Here is a 9,624-nt window from a genome sequence, read left to right as displayed (position 1 = left end):
TGTAGCTTTTAGTCTGTCCCCATTTTAGTGCACTCTTTCAACACTCTTTCAAGCCAGCACAGCCAAAAAAGCTTACGTTTCTGTAGTGTAGTGGTTCTCACACTCCCCTAACATGAAAAAAGTCCCTGGTTTGAAACCAGGCAAAAACAGCTCCTAATTTTTATACTACTTTTAATGTTCTGCCTCCTCACAGTCTTCACCTGTCTGGGGACAGACGTGCCCCGAGTAACATTCTAGAGCATATGCAGCCCTCCCTAATCCAAAGGCGTGAAGTGCCTATCATCACAGGCATTTTGCATTCATTCTTGCAAACCATCTCAATTCCTTAATATACAACTGTGGATGTTAAAGTGCTTTTTAAGATTTCAAGAAAGATTTCAAATATTACACATGAAAGAAAACATCGAACCCTAGTAACCAAATATGACATAATAATGTGTGAAAGCTGATTAAGAAAGACAAGCAGAGACACAACGTACACATCAGAGATAGGAGCTGAAAGAACCACGTCCTGCATCTCTGGCTCGCTCTGTCACCTTCAGGTTGAGATAGGAGGTAAGCAATCAGGACTTAAGCATAACACAGCCTCGATCTTTATAACACGTCACGATAAGAGTGGGTGTGTGATATCATTGCTGTGGTGCTCAAAGACCTATTTAATCGAGGTGATACTTAGGGTGCTAGAAAGCCAAGAAATCTGACATGACAGTAAAAGAAATAAAGATTCTGGAAAATGACATTTCACAGAGACAGCATCCACTGGGAAATCACCTGCTTGCGATCTCTGCTTCCTTCTCGGTTGATCCTGAGTTTACTGTTTATGTTGATTCATTCTGTTAGCCCTCCTGAAGTCAGCAACAGAAGAGACCATTGAAGAGTCATGGCTGTGCTGTGATATACACCTCTGCTCCTAAATGAATACTCTTTAGAATGAGATGGATAAAATATATGGGGAACAGAGAGAAAGCACTGGGTTAGTCAGGAAATAATGTGGAGAGTGTGTTAATAGCATCATAGTGTAGCCTATTGATAACTGAGGTAAGTGTGAAAAGGCAGCTGGGGTTAAGTTCACAGAGAGCTGTGATGAGTCATGAGGCCATTGTCTATGTCAGACCCAGGGTGATGCTGTTAATTTTGTTAATGAGCTCCAGTTCAGCAGTTACACCCTGGAGTGCTCCTTTGAAGTTTCTCTGCAGGAGAATAGCTACTTCAAGGTCAGATAGCGAATGTCCTGGAAGGTTGAAATGTTCTGATACTGGTTTCTGAAGGTTGCCATTTCTCATGACAGATTTATGTCCATGTATTCTTTTCCTTATAGATTGACTTGTTTGTCCTATATAGACATCAGAGTGACAAGGCATGTATCACATTGGAGGAAGAGCAATGAAAGGGGCCGGATGTTGTAGTTGATGATGTTGGGTCCTGTGATGGTGTTGTCTGGCTTAATCTGTGGACAGTATTGGCATCTGGGTTTCTGGCAGGGTCTGGTACCTAAGTTGGTGTCATTGTTGTAAAATTCACGGTTGCTGGTGAATATCCGTTTGAAATCGGGGATCAGGAAACTGCCCTTGATTGACCATCGGTGTGACAAAGCTTGTCATGTCTGCTTTTTCAATTAGAAACTAAAATGCATTGAAAAAATAAGCCTGAAGTTCTAAGGTATAGGGTGAGCATGTCAGAAGTGGAATTTGAACCCATCCTTCCATCAGGAGAACAGAACACCCAGCACAGGGTATCAAGAAGGCGGGAGTCTGGCACCTTAGACCACTCGGTCATTCTGACAACTGAAAGCAAGCTTGGGACGATCTCCACCTGTGCAGTACAGGTGGTGTTGGGAGAGGGAGGGGGCACTACCTTTAACCGTCCTCTACTGACAAACCTAGTTGGAGTGCAAGTTGGCGGTAATCCAGCACGATCTCTGCATTTCAACTGCAAATATAAAACACAAGCAGGTAAATGAATTTTACCCAAGGATAATGCTTCCTGAATCTCATACAGCCATGACCCTGTCAGACAATCTTTTTATTAGAAAGTAGCCAGCATAGCTACACCTCCCTGTGTTTCTGTAGTGTAGTGGTTATCACATTCACCTAATACACCAAAGGTCCCTGGTTCAAAACCAGGCAGAAACAGTTCCTAATTTTCATACTACTTTTAATGTTCTGCCTCCTCACAGTCTTCACCTGTCTGGGGACAGACGTGCCCCGAGTAACATTCTAGAGCATATGCAGCCCTCCCTAATCCAAAGGCGTGAAGTGCCTATCATCACAGGCATTTTGCATTCATTCTTGCAAACCATCTCAATTCCTTAATATACAACTGTGGATGTTAAAGCGCTTTTTAAGATTTCAAGAAATATTTCAAATATTACACATGAAAGAAAACATCGAACCCTAGTAACCAAATATGACGTAATAATGTGCGAAAGCTGATTAAGAAACACAAGTAGAGACACAACGTACACATCAGAGATAAGAGCTGAAAGAACCATGTCCTGCATCTCTGGCTCGCTCTGTCACCTTCAGGTTGAGATAGGAGGTAAGCAATCAGGACTTAAGCATAACACAGCCTCGATCTTTATAACACGTCACGATAACAGTGGGTGTGTTGATAGCATTGCTGTGGTGCTCAAAGACCTATTTAATCGAGGTGATACTTAGTAGGGATGTGAATCTTTTTTTGACGATTTAAAAAAAATTGTCAGATATTTTTTAAATCGTCAAAAATCATTAAGAGTTGCGATACAATAGAAATTCCCCCGATTTATTGTGAAAAATCGTAAATCGGGGGAGGGGGGAGGGCGGGGAAAACCAGCACACCAAAACAACCCCTAAACCCACCCTGATCCTATAAAACTAATCCCTTACCTTCCCCCACCCTCCCAAACCCCACCCAAAACTTTTTATGAGTACCTGGTGGTCCAGTGGGGGCGCGGGGACCGATCTCCCGCTCTCGGTCCATCGGCGCCATTTTGGCTGCCACTCAAAATGGCGCCGATGGCCCGATAAAAAAAAAACCCACCCGACCCTTTAAAAATGACCCCTTAGCTTCCCCCACCCTCCCGATCCCCCCAAAACATTTTAAAATTACCTGGTCGTCTAGTAGTGGTCCCAGGAGCGATCTCCCGTTCTCAGGTCGTCTCTGCCACTCATAAAGATGGCGCCATTTTGAATACTGGCAGCAGATCGCCTTTGCCCTCACTATGTCACAGGGGCCGACCGTCGGTACCTGTGACATAGTGAGGGCAAAGGCGATCGGCACCATTTTGAGTACTGGCATCGGACAACCGGCATGCAGGTTGTCACTCCTGGACCCCCACTGGACTTTTGGAAAGTCTTGTGGGGGCTCAGGAGGCCCCCCCACACTGGCCAAAAGTCCCTGGGGGTCCAACAGGGGTCCCGGAGCGACCTCCTGCACTCCGGCTCTCCGATGCCAGTACTCAAAATGGCGCCGATAGCCTTTGCCCATACTATGTCACAGGGGCTACCGGTGCCATTGGTCAGCCCCGTCACATGGTAGGAAGCACAAGATGGCGCCGATGACCATGTGACAGGGGCTGACCAATGGCACCGGTAGCCCCTGTGACAAAGGCTATCGGCGCCATGATGAAACCAGTACCGAGGGTGTGAGAGTGCAGGGGATGGCTCCCGGACTCCCTGCTGGACCACCAGGGAGTTTTGGTAAGTCTTGGGGGGGTCAGGAGGGTGGGGGGGGGTTGTAGTTAATTTTAATTTTAGCTGGGACACGAATAGAAATTGCCGTATTAACGTATCGGGGTGCCATATGGCCGAATGCAACGTATCTGCTCCCCGACGAATCCGAATCACGAATGCAACGTATGGTGTCCCTCTGCACATCCCTAGAGGATGATACTGGCACTGACAGTGGTTTTTGCAATCGGACTACCATCATCATTATTACTACCATCTGATAGTACATTGACATTGGTGGTTTTCTTCTCCTCCTCCTCTTCTGAATTTTTAATAGCCCAAAAACCCTGATCATCATCAACATCGTCATCCTCCTCCTCAGAGTCCTCTGATTCTTTATTCAAGACTTTCTCTAGCACTTCATCTAACAATAAAGTGTGCTGCAGCTGCACAGATTTGACTTTCACCTTTCCTTCACATTTTCCTGATTTTGCTTCTTCCCTGTCCTGCAAGTTACCTTGCACTTCTACATTAGCTGTATTGGAAGGGGTATCATTCTTATCAAATCGCAGTGTTTTTCTAGGGACTGGACTTCTCTTTCCAGTAGCACTCTTCTTGTTACCACCAAACATTTTAAAACTTTATGGTTTTAGCAGGTAATACTATTATAGCAGCCCCAGAGCACAGGAAATTAATTATACTAGTGCTGTATAGGTGATTTTATAACCAGTGGCCACTGGCCCACCAACCAGGCTCAGTCAAGCTGCAAGTCCAGTCCAGTCCAGTACCAACAAGTAAGCTGGCACAGCAGTGTACTGACACTAGTAATAGCAGCACCTAATAGATAAGATAATATAAAATATAAGGAAGGATATAGTGAGTGACTTCGTCAGTCAGTGACGTTACTGAGTGACCAGTAATCTGACTAGTGGCTCACTGGCTGGCTACTAGTAGCCACTAGCCAGCCAGTGAGCTAGTAGCCACTAGCCAGCCACTACCCCTTAATAGCGCTACTGATACTGAGTGATTTATAAATTATAACCGCCAGCCAAGCAGACTCAAGTCCAGCGCCAACAATGTAAACTGGCACAGCAGCCAGTGAGTAGTTGAGTAATGTTGTGTTGTATTTTACTTTTTAAACTTAAGCAGCTAGTATAATAGCCCCAGCCAGAGCACAGGACAGAGGATAGGATATATAGTCAAGTGACAGGTCACTGTGTGACTAGTAATCTGACTAGTGGCTCACTGGCTAGTAGCCAGCCACTAGCCAGTGATACTAGGCTATTCCTTAATAAGTATTATACTTAATATACTAGCGCTACTAACAAACAATTGATTTATAAATTTAAGGCTCAAGTGCAAGTCCAGCGCCAACACACTGGCACAGCAGTAAGACGACACACTAGTTTAGTAGTTAGACTGATATTTTAGTATCAATCAATCACCAGCTGCAGCTAATACTGATTGATCGATAATATATAATGCTGCACTACTGCACAGGAAGCACTGATGTGACTGCTGGAGTGGTGCACTGCCTGCCTACCTAGGCTTGAATATAATGCTGCAGTACTGCTACTAATTCTGCTAAATGCCATTAGCCTAGCCAGACAGTGACACTAGGCTAGTAGCCTAGTGTATCAGACATTCACCACCACCTAGTAATTAATGATTAATTCACTGATATAATAAATCAATAAAAAATTGAGTAGGTTGATATAATAGATCTAGTAGATTGAATAAAGAGCTGATGTTTCTCCTCTCCTCACACCAAACAAAAGCAACACACAAGCAGAGAAGCCCTTCTTATAAAGCTTAGCTAGTGAGTAAAAGTAGGAGGGAAAGTAAACATACTGGCCAATTCAAAAATACACTTACCAATTACCATATACATCTCAAATTAAAGCAAGCAGGATTGGATTATTCAAAGTGTGTATAATGCATATATAATTCCAGGACCACCTTTCTAAAATGCACAGGAATTGGCAAGTTCAAAACATGCACTAGTAGCATTTCATGTGCCAGTGCGTGGTAACAAAAATAATAAACAAACAAGTTCTAGTCAAATGACTGATCACATTACTTTTTTTGTCAAGCTACCACCTGTTTCCATTTCCCATCCCCCATATATTAAACCATCACGTCAGTGGGAACCTTGGTAACATCAATAAGAGGGCAACCAATAGGAATACATATTCGTTCCTAAATTGCCCAAAAAATGTCAAATTAGTATCATTTTCTGTTAGCACGCACTAACAATGGGTAGTGCGCACTAACTTCCTGTTAGCGTGCACTAACTCCCATTAGTGCGCACTAAGACGATTAACAATTTTTTACGATAAATCGGGGAAATTCCTATTGTTTCGCACTCTTTACTGATTAATGACGATTTTAAAAATATCGGACGATATTTTACATCGTCATAAAAACGATTCACATCCCTAGTGATTTTCAACATGTGAAGGCATAATATCATCCTATACTCTATCTAGCCTTTAGATAGTCTGGCCAGCATCCTTGTATAGCCTCCTTGAGCAGATAACATAACCAACAATTTAAGTCCAAGGGCCAAGGCCCTCACCATCTGTACATGAGAGCTGACTGATTGCTTATCTAGGTGAAGAAGGGCCCAGCTGTTCATGGTTGTGTGCAATACTTATGAAATATGCTAGCTTGCAATGACCTGTGAGAAGTTTGGGATTGCCATGATATTTGACATGTGCTTCCCAAAAGGCTGCTTGTCAAGGCCTGCTAGGTAAGGACTCCAATGTTAGCACTGCTTCAGAAATAGCTGAGGCAGTGCTGACAGCTGCATCTTTGCAGGACACTATGCATCCGAAGTACATGTGGATATATTCAAATGCACACAGATGTCTGCTAGGGAATCTGGTCGTAACATGTTGAGTCTGTGATTCATGATTTTAACTATTAACTTGTAGCTTCAGGCTGTGCCTTGAAGCATTTGAGCAACTTGTGATTTCTTTGACTTATAGAGCATTTGACTCCTTGTCCTAGGCCTTGCTGGTATTCTATCATAAGTATGCCACCAACTAGCCCACATGTGAGGGCTAGGACAGAGACAAAGGCATAGCTGAGGCAAGCAAGAAGGCGCAAGCTATGGCAAGCTATGTACCCGCTGTTGGCAATCCTACACAAATGCTATAGTGAGACATGACTCTTTTGGATTGGTAATCACTATGAATATATTAGGCCAGCCACATCTGTTTGGTGTTAGGTATACTTTGTCTACTACTGTCTATTGCTCCTATTGCTCCATTATCATGATGTTGCCTAACTAGGCCTAAGAGGTTTCTGTTATGCACTGACCCAGACAGAGGACCTGTGAGTAAAAGAAAGTTAGAAATGAGACCAGCTAGAACCACTCTGCTGGGCTCTTTTCCACGAAAAGGGTAAGGACTAGATGGCAACTAACAGGCAAAGTAGCATCATATAATAATTTGTTGAAGCTGGATGCCAATCCTTGTTGTCTCTCTGGCTTCTACAGGGGGATATAAGGTTTCCTCAAGTAGATCTGGAGCGATGTCTACTGGGATGCCATACCATAAAGCCAGACTATGGATATACTCAGCTACTCTCCATGAGGCATACATTAAAACTCCCCCTGTCTTGTCCAAGCAGCAAAATCTACTTTTGATAACTCCATAGGTGCATTCTATGACACAGAGGGTAGAACATAAGGCCTCATTGTACCTCATCTCCACCAGCATGTTGGGAATAGTGACAGGTATGAAAAGTCAGGTCTTGTTACCATATCCCAAATCTCCTGTAGCAAAGAGAGAATAGCTGCATCACTCACACCACTGTGACTTTGTGATATAGCTGCCAACCCCCAGCATGCTATTACACACTAGAAGCTAAGCTCTAGCTTGACATGAGCCTTAAAAGGCTGTTTCCAAACCCAAAGTCCATACGGCCTTTTACTTTGACACTATATGTACACTATAGCAGTTGCTTAGGCTGTGTGATCTTCCTGAATGGAAAACTGCATGTGGGGTTACTACACAGTGTGTCCATGTCACTCACAACTAAGCTATTGCTACCCATTTCTAGCACTCCTCTTACAATGAAGCTGTTCGTCACAGCTGCCATACATATCATTGCAGAAAGACATCAACCACTTGGTATGATTGTGCATGTCCCTAGCTATTCTGCAGTATGGCCTCCAGAGATACACATTTGTCTGACGTGACACAGTGACTAGGATTGGGCCAAAATGCACAGCCCCCCAGCTTCAATTGAACCCTTGTATTCCTGTAATGGTCAAGACAAACCATAGCTGACACCCTGGCTGACAGAGCACTAACCAGGCACACCTGACCTGGGGGTCCCAGCACTGTGGACACAAAAACGCTTTGGCTGCCAAGTGACATTTTAACAGCTCCAAGAGGGAAGATTTGAACAGCCACTTGCTTAAAGTCAACAAATTGAAAGTCTTTAATGATCAGTCATATACAGAGCTTTGCAATAGTTTTCTCTTGCAGTAGACCTCCTCCCTACCATGGGGTGGGATGATGACTACTTGAGTGCAGTCAATAGCTCTCAGAACTTTAGGAAAGTTGGCAATGGCATAAAAACCTCTCTTCAAGTCCAGCAAGTCCTGCCTTTCATGAGGGAATCTTATGTAACGATTAATGCGGCCACATACAGCTGTTATGACCTGGCCTAGAAAGTGGGAAAAAGACATTTGTGACATTCCCCCAATGACCCCAACTGTTGCTTGCAAGGAGCTGATGACATAAAAACAGGGCACACAATAATTTGGTGAGGCTTGGAATAGCGTGGGAAGTTTCCGTGAACGTATCCAGATCCCCTCTGAGTTCTTGGTACAATTCCATGATAGCCTGAGAGCTGAAGTGTTTCCTAGTAATTACTAGGGGTGTGCATTCGTTTTGAACTTAAATGTAAAACACAACTTTTTTTTTTTTTAACTTAAAAAAGTGATGAGGCGAAAACGATCGGATTTCCAACTTATTCAACATAGCTATGTTGAATAAGTTGGAAATCGCGATTGTTGATCCTAAATACAAATTTAAACCCCTCACCCTCCTTAATCCCCCCCCAAGACTTACCAAAACTCCCTGGTGGTACAGCAGGGAGTCAGGACGCCATTTCTGAACTCCTTTGCGAGGAGCACGTGACGTCGGCGTCACTTCGGAGTGACGCGGCGTCACGACGTCACGTGCTCCTCGCAAAGGAGTTCAGAAATGGTGTCCTGACTCCCTGCTGTACCACCAGGGAGTTTTGGTAAGTCTTGGGGGGGGGGGGGGAGGATTAAGGAGGGTGAGGGGTTTAAATTTTTATTTGCACGTATGGACATAGACTCAACTTATGGAATTCTCCATATGTCCATATTGACCAAAATTGACCCCCCCTTTCGACTTATGGACTTATGAACATAAACTTTTGCTCTGCACATCCCTAGTAATTACGTACAATTAAAGTACAACTTTAATTAACGAATGTGGTTCGTTAATTAAAGTTGTACTCTCTCTACTGCCTATGTACCCTCTTGCATGGCAAGCCCTGCCATGGGCCAGGGCACTCCACCAGCGGGGCTTGCAGCTCTGGATCCAGTGCAAATTCTTCCCTAGGAAGTGTTTGAACCTCCCTTGCCTGTTTTGTAGTTATTCTTCTTGTGGTTGTTGAGCAGCCCAAAGCACCTGGTATCCCACAACTAGTACACTTCTCCCTAACATTGTAGCTTTAGGAAGACAGGGCAAGTAAGAAAAGCAGTTTTTATTGTGCCAGCAGGGCTTTATAGGTGTGTCTGAGAGAAGTCCTCATTTTATTGTGCATGATAATAGCTGCCATAATAGCTATGATCCGCAATAACAGCCTCTATGGTGCGATAAAAACTTTTTTTGTCCTCTACCGCCAGAAAAAAGGTGTTATTTCCCACTTTAAATCCTGCATTATTATGCATTATTTTACCGCAAAATACATTTTGCATTATTAT

The 9,624-nt window shown here is 43.8% G+C and overlaps 1 non-coding gene across 1 annotated transcript; it reads left to right on the top strand.

The window, feature by feature from the left end:
- Nucleotides 1-2,059: 2,059 nt before the first annotated feature.
- On the top strand, nucleotides 2,060-2,132 carry TRNAI-AAU. The gene has a single exon. It is a non-coding gene; the product is annotated as a tRNA-Ile (tRNA).
- The last annotated feature ends 7,492 nt before the right edge of the window (nucleotides 2,133-9,624 follow it).

The sequence above is a fragment of the Rhinatrema bivittatum genome, chromosome 1 (genome assembly GCF_901001135.1).
Source record: "Rhinatrema bivittatum chromosome 1, aRhiBiv1.1, whole genome shotgun sequence".
Classification (NCBI taxonomy): Eukaryota; Metazoa; Chordata; class Amphibia; order Gymnophiona; family Rhinatrematidae; genus Rhinatrema; species Rhinatrema bivittatum.
This window is presented reverse-complemented; position numbering and strand designations above follow the sequence as displayed.